The sequence below is a fragment of the Corvus brachyrhynchos genome, unplaced genomic scaffold, assembly GCF_000691975.1.
Source record: "Corvus brachyrhynchos isolate BGI_N302 unplaced genomic scaffold, ASM69197v1 scaffold331, whole genome shotgun sequence".
Lineage (NCBI taxonomy): Eukaryota > Metazoa > Chordata > Aves > Passeriformes > Corvidae > Corvus > Corvus brachyrhynchos.
In genome coordinates this window covers 4,456,504-4,466,419 of record NW_008237229.1, presented here as the reverse complement: position 1 = coordinate 4,466,419, position 9,916 = coordinate 4,456,504, and the positions used below count along the sequence as shown (strand labels likewise).

Here is a 9,916-nt window from a genome sequence, read left to right as displayed (position 1 = left end):
AAAATAGGAAAATACAAAAACAAAGAAACAAAAAAAAAATCTAATGATCTGTAACTCTGCCACAAACCAATTTAATTAAATTATAATCCTCTTTATTTTTAATCTAATTCTGTTATGATCTCCCACTTAATTTCTGATGATTTTACGTAGGCACTTTTGGGTGTTTTTCATTGTCCATTTCCTTTAGTCCTTCCATTTTTTTGGTTTTTTTAATACGGAGGATTTTTTTGTTGACTATTGCATTGCTGGAAAAGTGTCCCAACTCATTTAATTAGTATCCAGTATAATGCTGTAAAATTTAGCTTTCAGTTAGTCATCAGGGTCAAACATTGTCCTCTTGAGCACAAAGAATAAAAATTAAATATTTTAATCTCTTTATTAAAAGATTCTCTTGGTTACAGAATCAGATTAAAATTTATGCTATCTAAGGTGGTGAGTCTGCCAAATGTGCCTTTGTAACTAATTCTAAAAGTCTGGGGATATTTTCAGCATGTTAGGGAATAAAATGACAGGTGGAGATATCATACTAGAAAGCTGCATAAGCTGGCATCATTGCAAATGGAAATAATCCTAATTTTCTTTCAGAAAGATCCCTTTGTATATTAAATTTGCTTTCAATGTATTTTTTAAAATGCTGTTGCAAGGTGTGCTAGTTTGAAAACAAACTAGTGGGAGACACCAAGTCAGAATAACAATTTAATAGGGAAATAAAAAGAGGGGGAAAGAAAAAAAAAACAATAAAAGCGGATAACACTGGGTTAAACTGACAGAGTTAGGATACAACCTGGCACCCTGTTAGTCAGGGTGGTGGTGGCAGTCTGGTAGAATGGTGGCTGCAGTCCTCCCGAAGTGGTGATCCTGTAGAAACAAAGGGTCTGCTCCTCCTCAGAAGGTCCTGTGGTAGCTGTGTAGCTCCTGTCCTCTGGAAATCCAGTGGAAAGGCATTGCCTGTGGTGGTCAGAGTCCCAGATTATATCCACGATGGGATGCTTGGTTCCTCCCTCTGGGTGGAGCATCTCACAATGGGGTAATGAGTCATGAGGCCAAGTGTTGATGAGGCTCATTAACAGAAGATGGTCTGGAGGGAGTTATCTCTGAGTCATGTGGCAGGACAATGATGGGCCATTAACAGCAATATAGTCTGGGTGGAGGAGGCAAGGAAACACTGCCCCACCTGGTTTCAACAGCTCCTGAGGATGGTAATAGAATACACTGCAACCCAGGACACAAGGTTTGTTCTGCTCACATCTGGTCCTTAAAACACGTTCATTAGGTGAATATTTGATGGTAATTAAAGAAGAAATGTTGTCATGTTCACTGTCTGATATCAAAACACATGACTGTCATATTAGGATGTTCCTCCTCTGGATCTATTATTATGCAGGCAAAACATGATTGCAGCATCCAAAAAACCCCCCCAAACCAACCTAACAAACAACCCCAACCAAACAACCAAACCAAAAGCCACAGAAAGCTTAGAGGTGGATCAGGTACTCATTGCAAACTGTAATCCATACAGTTACACAGTTGAATTTCACACCTCCTCCCTTACACAGTATGCTTTTTTCTATAATTGTGTTTCTTCATTCTAATATTGTATGCCAGATATGTCTTCCTTCCTTCTTGTTTTCTTTCTCTCTCCCTTTTTGTTTGATTTGTTGATTTTCTCCGCAGGCAGGTGGATGGGCATGACAAGTCCAAGCCTTCATATGTGATACTTGGAAAATAGGATTGTAGTAGAGAATGGAGTGGAGTTTGGTCCACAGTTTCCAACATCTAATAGCTATGGGCACCAGTTTCTCCAGACGTTACTGATCATCTAGTCTTTATTTCTGTGGGAAAACTAATGCAATCATAGGATATGAAAGTGTAGGACTTGTAAAATATTCCTGCTTTGAGTATCATTATAATAAATGCTGAGTTATCCTAGATAGGGAAAAATTACCGTTGAATAAACCTTTCATTTCTATTTTGTGATAAACACAGCAGTACATTTATTTTCTGAAATGGCTGAGAGGTTGAGAGAGGGTAGTTATAGCTACACCTAAAATAATATTCAATTAGTAATATATTTTGGTTCCATTGTTACAAATTAGATTTCACAACCAGTATAGAGTGTATAAAGAACTGTGAAAAGTAATTTTTATTTTGTGCTTATATATGTTTCTCTTCCTCTTTTTTTCCCAAGGGGTATATTTAGCTTTTCTTATCATCGTCTGTAGATATTATTAAGTCCTTCATAAGAAAGAATGGTAGAAGTGAGATATTATACTGTAACCAATAAATCACGCATCAGTGACTTTTTAGTAATTTAGAGGAGGACCATGGCTCAGAAAGAGCTTTTCATATGACATATTTTGTAATAAAAAACAGTTTGTAGAATTTGTTGTAATGAAGTTTTAGAAAAAAAGTTCGATGACATTTAAAATTGTTTGAATACTTTTTTTTTGTTTCACATTCTATTGTGAGATATAGAAACACTCACTGAAAACTTTTAACATTTTTGAGATTTGTGGGAATGCCTCTTAAAACTAGAATATTGTTACAGTGTGTACCCAGATCTGAATGTTTTTTCTGCCATCATTGGGTACCATATCCTGCAACAGGTCAGTGCAAGAAGAGCATCTCTTGTTGTTTATTTTAGCTTGATATGATTTCATGCTTCTTTTAAGATTAAAAAGTGTAAACTGTAGATACTTTTTTTTGGCTCTGCCCAATTTTCAGAATTTTAAGTCTTGGATCTTGTCAGTGAGGTCAGATACAAAAGAAATAAACTCCTGTGCCACAGCGGAATCTGGAAACTATTATAGCTTTTGCTCTTTTTCTTCACCTAACCTTTTTGCTCTTTGAACATGTTATCCATTTTATTTTTGTACTACAGAAATATTTACTACCGGAGAAAAATTCTGCCTTCAAATACGTGTAGAAAGTCTCATTCACATCAAAGGATGTTCTTCTCTACCTATGTGGTAACCTCCAGGTCCTCATTTTGGAGAAAGAAAATAGTGAAATGTATTTGTTTTCAACAGGGCAAGCAGGTGTCCTGAGTATCAAGTTTGAGCAAGCTTTTAAAATATAACAGCAAAAAGGTTTTAATGTATTACAATTTTTTCAAATCTCAACAGAAAGTTTTGATAAATTTGCATTTAATGGCAAAATATATATGATTTAGAGTAAAAAAAAATTCTTCCTATATCAAAATAGAGTTAGTCTGAACCACAAATTCCACCTGCAGCTATCTGAGACCTTATCCATGCTTTGAAAATCACTACTCACAGTATCAGGTATTCCTTTATCTGCAGTATTAATGGTGGCTCACGTTTTCTCCTCTCTGACTGCACTGTATAGTAATATATACTGCACAATACTTAGTGATGTATGCAAACTACAGGAAGTTATTCTATGAAATGGGATTATATTGATGGGGAGACAGCTGGTAGAAACAAAGAGGCATAAGTAAGCAGAACAGAAAATTATGAGTATAAAGAATTTCTCAATGAGTTCCTGTTATCTCATTATCCCACTTAGACTGAATTGATTAGCAACAGTAAGTACACCAACACTGCTTTTAGCCTTCTGTTACCACAAGCTCTGTTGACACACGTAAATAAGACAAGGTGGGAGACCTTTCTCTAGCCTTAAGGCCTAACTATATTACTTATCCTTGGATTTTCTCTTGGCTATTTGATATGACAGCTGCCTTAAGATGTATGAATATAATTTTTGTTTATATTATTTTCTTTTTTCAGAATGCCTAAAATAGGGTGAAAATGGAATCACAGGCTACTTTCATACCAAGAAATGGACAGTATATATTGAAATCCCCAATGTGTGGCAATTGAGCAAATGTAGTTCAGAGCAAGTGATGTAGAAGTCTGGAAATTCAAGAGTAAATTTGAGTTTTATTGAGCAGACTAGTTTAAACTACATTGAAAGTTGCAGGTATTTGTGTAGTCTCTTGTATATTATGGCTCACTTGATGACTCAAGTGACATAGATTGAGGTCTGAGCTTGTGAAAGTACCATTTCTACTTCCTGAGCCCATCCAATCCTTGGAGAGCTTTTGTTGGTTTTCTTGTTATTAAGCTTCATCTCAGAGAATAAAAGTTCTATTTAAATAGAGGTCATGAGAAACAAAACAACCAAAAAGCTATTATGGATTTTTAATGATGCTTATAAACCCTCTGTGAAACTGCACAAACTTGGTACTTATGCATATCCTTATTTACAACAATTCCATACCCACAGAAACAATTCTTATGTGTATGGATTTTTCTACAACAAGTTTATTCAATCAGGTCTGAGTCACGGAATTTAAAGCATGCAATATCTTTTTTTCTACTGGTCTGAATGAAAATGAACAGAGATACTACTTTTAAAAATACTAACTGTGTCCTCTGTACTTGTTAAAAAACAAAGTATAATTTATTATTCTTTTACATTGTCATTTTATCTCAGTTGTAGATACATGCTTTTTAAAAATTATTTCTATCCCTACACCTTTTTTTTTTCTTGGGGTTTCCAATTCTCGCAATGCTTTAAGGTAAAAATAAATTTAGTAGAAAATATTAGGAAAAGCACTAAAATATCAGATTGAGCTATATAAAGTTATTCTGCCAAATAGAAGGTGACTCTCTAAAGAAGAGGATAGCAGTTCTATTTCTATATTAGTGCCAAGAATTCTTCTCTAATCTAATCCTACCTAATCTTATTATCTTGAAATGTATTACTCTGAAGATTTCCCCATCAATGTGTTTATGTATCCTTCCTAACAGTCTTCTACAGCATTACAAATGTGTAAGGCTTCCAAAATCAAAAGAGTTTTAGGAAAATTATAATTCAGAAACTGAATATGAAGCATATACAAATGTAAAAGGATAGAGGGTATGCAAAAATGAAGCCTCATTTTTAAAACTAAGGAATGATAACCACCCAAAAGGAGATAAAAACGCATTTACAGTTCCAATCACTTCTTCAAATCCTTGATTTTACCCTCATCTAAATATGAAGGATGAAAATACAGTATAGCTTTATGGTTAAATCACAGGACACAGCAGACTGTTCACTGATCAATATTAGTGTTGAAATTAATATTTTTGTTATTAAGCTAATTTAATCAAAACTTAATGTGCAATAGAACTTAGTGTCTGAATACTATTTTTCTACCAGTTCTTTGTCTATATCAGAATCATTGCAGGAGAAAGGACTTCATATCTCAGAGCTCTAAAAGCAGGAAGATAATTATTCATTTCTGAGAATGAAGTTTTTTTCATCAAAGAAAATACAGTGATCTTTTTCTCTTTTCAAGTCCTTTCTTTGTTTATTTCCAATTTTTCCTCTGGATATATTTTGGACATTTTGCAGGGTTGCTTGACATAAAAAACAAAGTAACTTCTGTGAGCATAATTATCCCATGTGCACTGAAGTAATGAGCTTATTACTTTTGAGACATCCATAGATTTTATCTGCATTATGTACAGAGCCAATTGTAAATAACCTTTGGTCTATGACAGTAAATAAAGTTATTAATTAAGAAGACAAGTGCTTCACTGTAGTTATTTTGAAAATCTGTTTCCAGTGTTTTGCAGTATGCTTCCCTCTTCTTGTATCATCTCCCCCACATTACAAGAGTTCATTAAAAACCAGACCAAACAAAACCAAAAGGAAACAAAACAAAACAAAAAAACTCCCCAAACAAAACCTAACCAAACCACACCAAACCAAAAAAAACCCAACCCAAAACAAAACAGAAAGCAAAAGCAAAACCAAAACAAAACAACAAAACTCCCCAAACAAAACCTAACCAAACCACACCAAACCAAAAAAAACCCAACCCAAAACAAAACAGAAAGCAAAAGCAAAACCAAACCCAAACACCAAACCAGACCTATCTATTTTAGTCAGCTAACAAATGTATAAACAGTAAAAAGGTGCATAGTTGAAGCCTGAGCTACAAACTCTGTTTTTCTGAGCATTTGCAAACTGTGTACTAGTTTGAAAGCAAACCAGTGCAAGACCCAAAATCAAAATTGTGAGAACTACAATTTAATAGGAAAATTAAAAATAAAAGCAGTAGTACAGAAACACTGACAGAGTCAGGGTACAACCTGACACCCTGCCTGGTGGGGTGGTGGTAGCAGCCCGATTAAATGGTGGCTGCAGTTCTCTTGAGGTGATAGATGTGGTTCTGTTGAAACAGTGATCCTGTAGAAGGGTCTCGTCTTCCTCTGGAGGTCTAGTGGTGGTTTTGTAGCTCTTGTCCTCTGGGAATCCAGTAGGTGAGGCTGGCTGTTGTGTCCCAAACCTCAGATTATATCCAGGTAGCAATGCTTGGTTCCTCCCCCTGGGCAGAGCATCTCACAATGGGATGATGTAATTTTATGAACCATGCAGTGAGGCTGGATGGCCCATTAACAGAAGATATCCTTCTGGAGGGAGTTATCAGGGATGTGTCATGGAAGAGATAAAGAACACTGCCCCACCTGGTTTCAACAGCTGGTGATAGAATACATACCTTTGGTTACATCTTACATTGTAACCTAAGACACTATGCAGGCCCAGTAGTGTTTTTGAGAGAAGTGTGCACTCCCACTGTTTTAAAGTCATGTAGATATATCTGGTTAACTTGTTCTCATAAGAGCCTGTGAAAATCCTGTTATATTGATATTTGTTTCACAGAGTGACCCCTTGAAAGGTTTAAACTAACTTTACTTCTGTACTGAGATCAGTTCTGTGATATAAATCCATTAGTCTTTTTTTCATATATGTGTTGCACATCTTTTTTACTTTTGATAGGAAAATTTAGCCATAGAAGAAACAATGTTTCCTCTCCTCAGGAACATGGTAGGAACACTTTATCTGTCAAATTATATTTTCATACGGATTCTTCTTTTCTGAACAGCTTGACATGAGAAGATTAGGCTATGAAATCTCCTTTATCTCTCATCTCTGAGAAATGTCATTGCTTGTACATGTCAGAAATATTTCCAATACTGCAGTTATTTGTATTTGCCAAGCCTAATGTAAAAAATATGACAAAAATCCAGAAATTACATCTATTTGTTAGCAACCTTTTTCTGTTGTTGTGACTTACATATTTTATGTATACATACATACATATATATCTCTATATGTAATCAGCCACAATAATGCTAAGCTTAAAAGAGACCAACTCCAATATGTCACGAAGTATAAAGTGCTGCAAACCAATAGTAGTAGAGTATACCAACAAAACTAGAATAGACCGAGGAAAGGACTACTGATACAGTTTCCTCACATATGGTCCACCAACACACCTGTTCCGGTTTGGCCAAATTTAGAAATATATCCTCTGAGAGAAGGCACAACCACCCCTCCCCCACCAGGTTCGGGAAAAAATAAATTTTCCTCGAAGGAAAGTGAAGATGATAAAACTATTTATTTAACAAACACACGGGAAAGGAAAATAATGTTAAATGGTAAAATCTTTCGCTGTGGAGGAAAAACCTGGGAAAGCGTTCGAGTCCTCCCTTTGGTCTCCTTGGAGCTGGGGCTTGGGCCAGGGCCAGGCCCTCTGTGCCCGGTGGAAAGTCCTCCCGATGTGCTCTGATGTTACAGCAATCAAGCAGTCCAGTAGAAAAGGGAGAAAATCCGAAATTCCAGGGAAGGGAAAATTCAACTCTCAGTCTCTCTCTGGAGAAAAAGCAGCTGAACCACTGGCCAAAAAACTGTCCTGGGAGCAGCAATCTGGGTGCTTCCTCCCTCCCCTGCCGCAGCTGGGAAACAAATTGCTATCTTTTTGTGACCTTGAACAAGCTGCAAACTGCTTTGAAAAAGTTTTGCTCAGTTTTTTCCTTCCTCCTCTCAGGCTCAGTTTAGAGGCATAGAAAGGCACAGGAAGGAATTTCTGGGCATAGGCAGCAATATGGGATACACATCATAAGGTCACCCCAAGACAACACCTTAACAAAACCAGAACAGAATCTGTCATGTCTTTTTTTTTTTTTTTCCTGATGAAATCTCTGTATTCTAATTATTCTTCAAATTGTTAAATCCTGGCTTCTCTTTCACATTTCAGTTACTTGAAACTGTACTTTTTCACCCTGAAATCCTTGTATATTTTTTCTATTTCACAACCTACCCTATCTCATTCTACCATCACAGATCATTACCAGTGATCAATACCCTCTCCCAAGGTATATCTTTTCCCTCCTAAGGCATTCATCACTCTGCTTTAATCTTCTCCATCTGGTGGGGTTTCCAGCCACACATCTTTTCAATAGGTCTATGGAGAGCACTGACATTTCTTATTTCCTGCATCTACTTTACTCTGAGCAGCTCCATGCAGGCAGAACATGGGTAACAAGTGGGACAGCGCCACACTGATGTGTTGTGATGCGCCACTGAGCAAGCTGTTATCATCTTGTCCTTTCCTTTTCGTTTCAGCTGGCCCAAGCAGAGCAACATCCATCAAGGCTAGAGACAAAAGATAAAGCATCATCTAAAATATCTGTCATTGGACCTGGCCTGCTCAGGGATTAGATAATGTGGGAATGCTTTGCTGGTGTTCTCTCTCTAGATGGTACAGTGCACACCACATAACAAGGCTGTGCTGTAAACATCTGTGTAATAACACATTGTGTATAATGAACCAATCTCAGCTATGCATTGTTTAAAATATTTTAAGACATCTCAATTGCAATGTCCTTTCTTAACTGCATTCTCCTCTTGACATAGACTTTTGACATCTTAAAATGGTTTGTGAAATATTCAAAGCATATCAGATGTACAGAGAACTCTTTTAACAAGTTGATCCCTCCAAGGATTTCCAAATTTCTCAAAACTGCAGTAGAAAGTAGATATAAGGCATTGTCAGTACCCACTGAAAAATTTGTATATTAGTGTTTTTGAAACCCCACTGTACACTTTCTTAAACACATTTCTTCTATACGACACTGCTTTATTCACATAATTGTGTTTCAGATGTAACATCAGGCATTCACTAGCCAGTACATGTTACCTTAACATACACGTACATACATCACTGTTTCTTTTCACCTACAAAATTACAGTAATTAGTAGTTACTCTTAATTAAAAATAATTCTAAACAGGCAAAAAGAAGAGTGAGGAAACACCTTTTAGCCTTTTATTTCTTAAAGTCACTGTTCCTGTGAATCTTGTGTTACTGTGTTTACTGTTAGTCTTGTCACCATTTATTTTGATTAAGATGTGTTATGCAGCCTTTTTAAATGAGAAGAAATAAATCTTCCTGTCTTCATCTCTTCCTACCCCACTGTGAAGGGAATGGTGTTGTAAGTTTCATTATATGGAGAGAGAAGCTGATCTTTAACAGAGTAGACACTCTCTGCAGAGCAGCACTTTACAGCTTTTGCTCTATTTTACTCCTCCTTTGGTAAATCTAATTTTAGATGTGAAACTTCAGAACAAGAAATAATTGTACAGTGAAACACAGAGTTTATAAATGCACAGTATTTGTGACAAAAATTTATCGAATTTTTGTATGTAATTTTTTTTCCCCTACTGGTCGAATAAAAGAGACAACAAACAACACGAGTTGAAAAGTAAGAGAAGTATTGAGTGAAAACAGAAATAGTTGATGGTGTTCATTAAGCTGCATTATTTCAGGTTTATTTTTCATTTTCTTTTCTCCTTTTATTTTTTCCTTATTTTCCTTTTCATTTTCCTTTTTATCATTCTATTTTTTCCACTTTAAACCCTTGCAATAAACTGATACATTTCAAATATGTTTGTCTACTAGGGAAGCTCTTTTTTGCTAGACTATGATTTATATAGTTATAGTCAGTTTGAAGTGCACCTTAAATAAAAAAAAGTAGTCTTTCAGAGATGACACTTAGGAAATGGATGGTCCTACAACATTGTGCACTTATATTCTTTACACATGGAAGACTCAAAGAA

General features: G+C 35.8%; 1 protein-coding gene across 3 annotated transcripts in view; it reads right to left on the bottom strand.

Annotated features, from left to right (window-relative positions):
• LOC108445492 overlaps positions 1 to 828 on the bottom strand; it is a 12,273-nt gene extending 11,445 nt beyond the window's left edge. Inside the window, exon 1 of one of the 3 annotated variants that reach the window (XR_001860378.1) lies at positions 785 to 828. The gene's annotated coding sequence lies outside the window, so the exon portion shown is untranslated. Of the gene's footprint in view, positions 1 to 781 lie in introns of all 3 variants that reach the window. The other 2 variants (XM_017729485.1, XM_017729486.1) reach the window with 2 other exon arrangements.
• Positions 829 to 9,916: the final 9,088 nt, after the last annotated feature.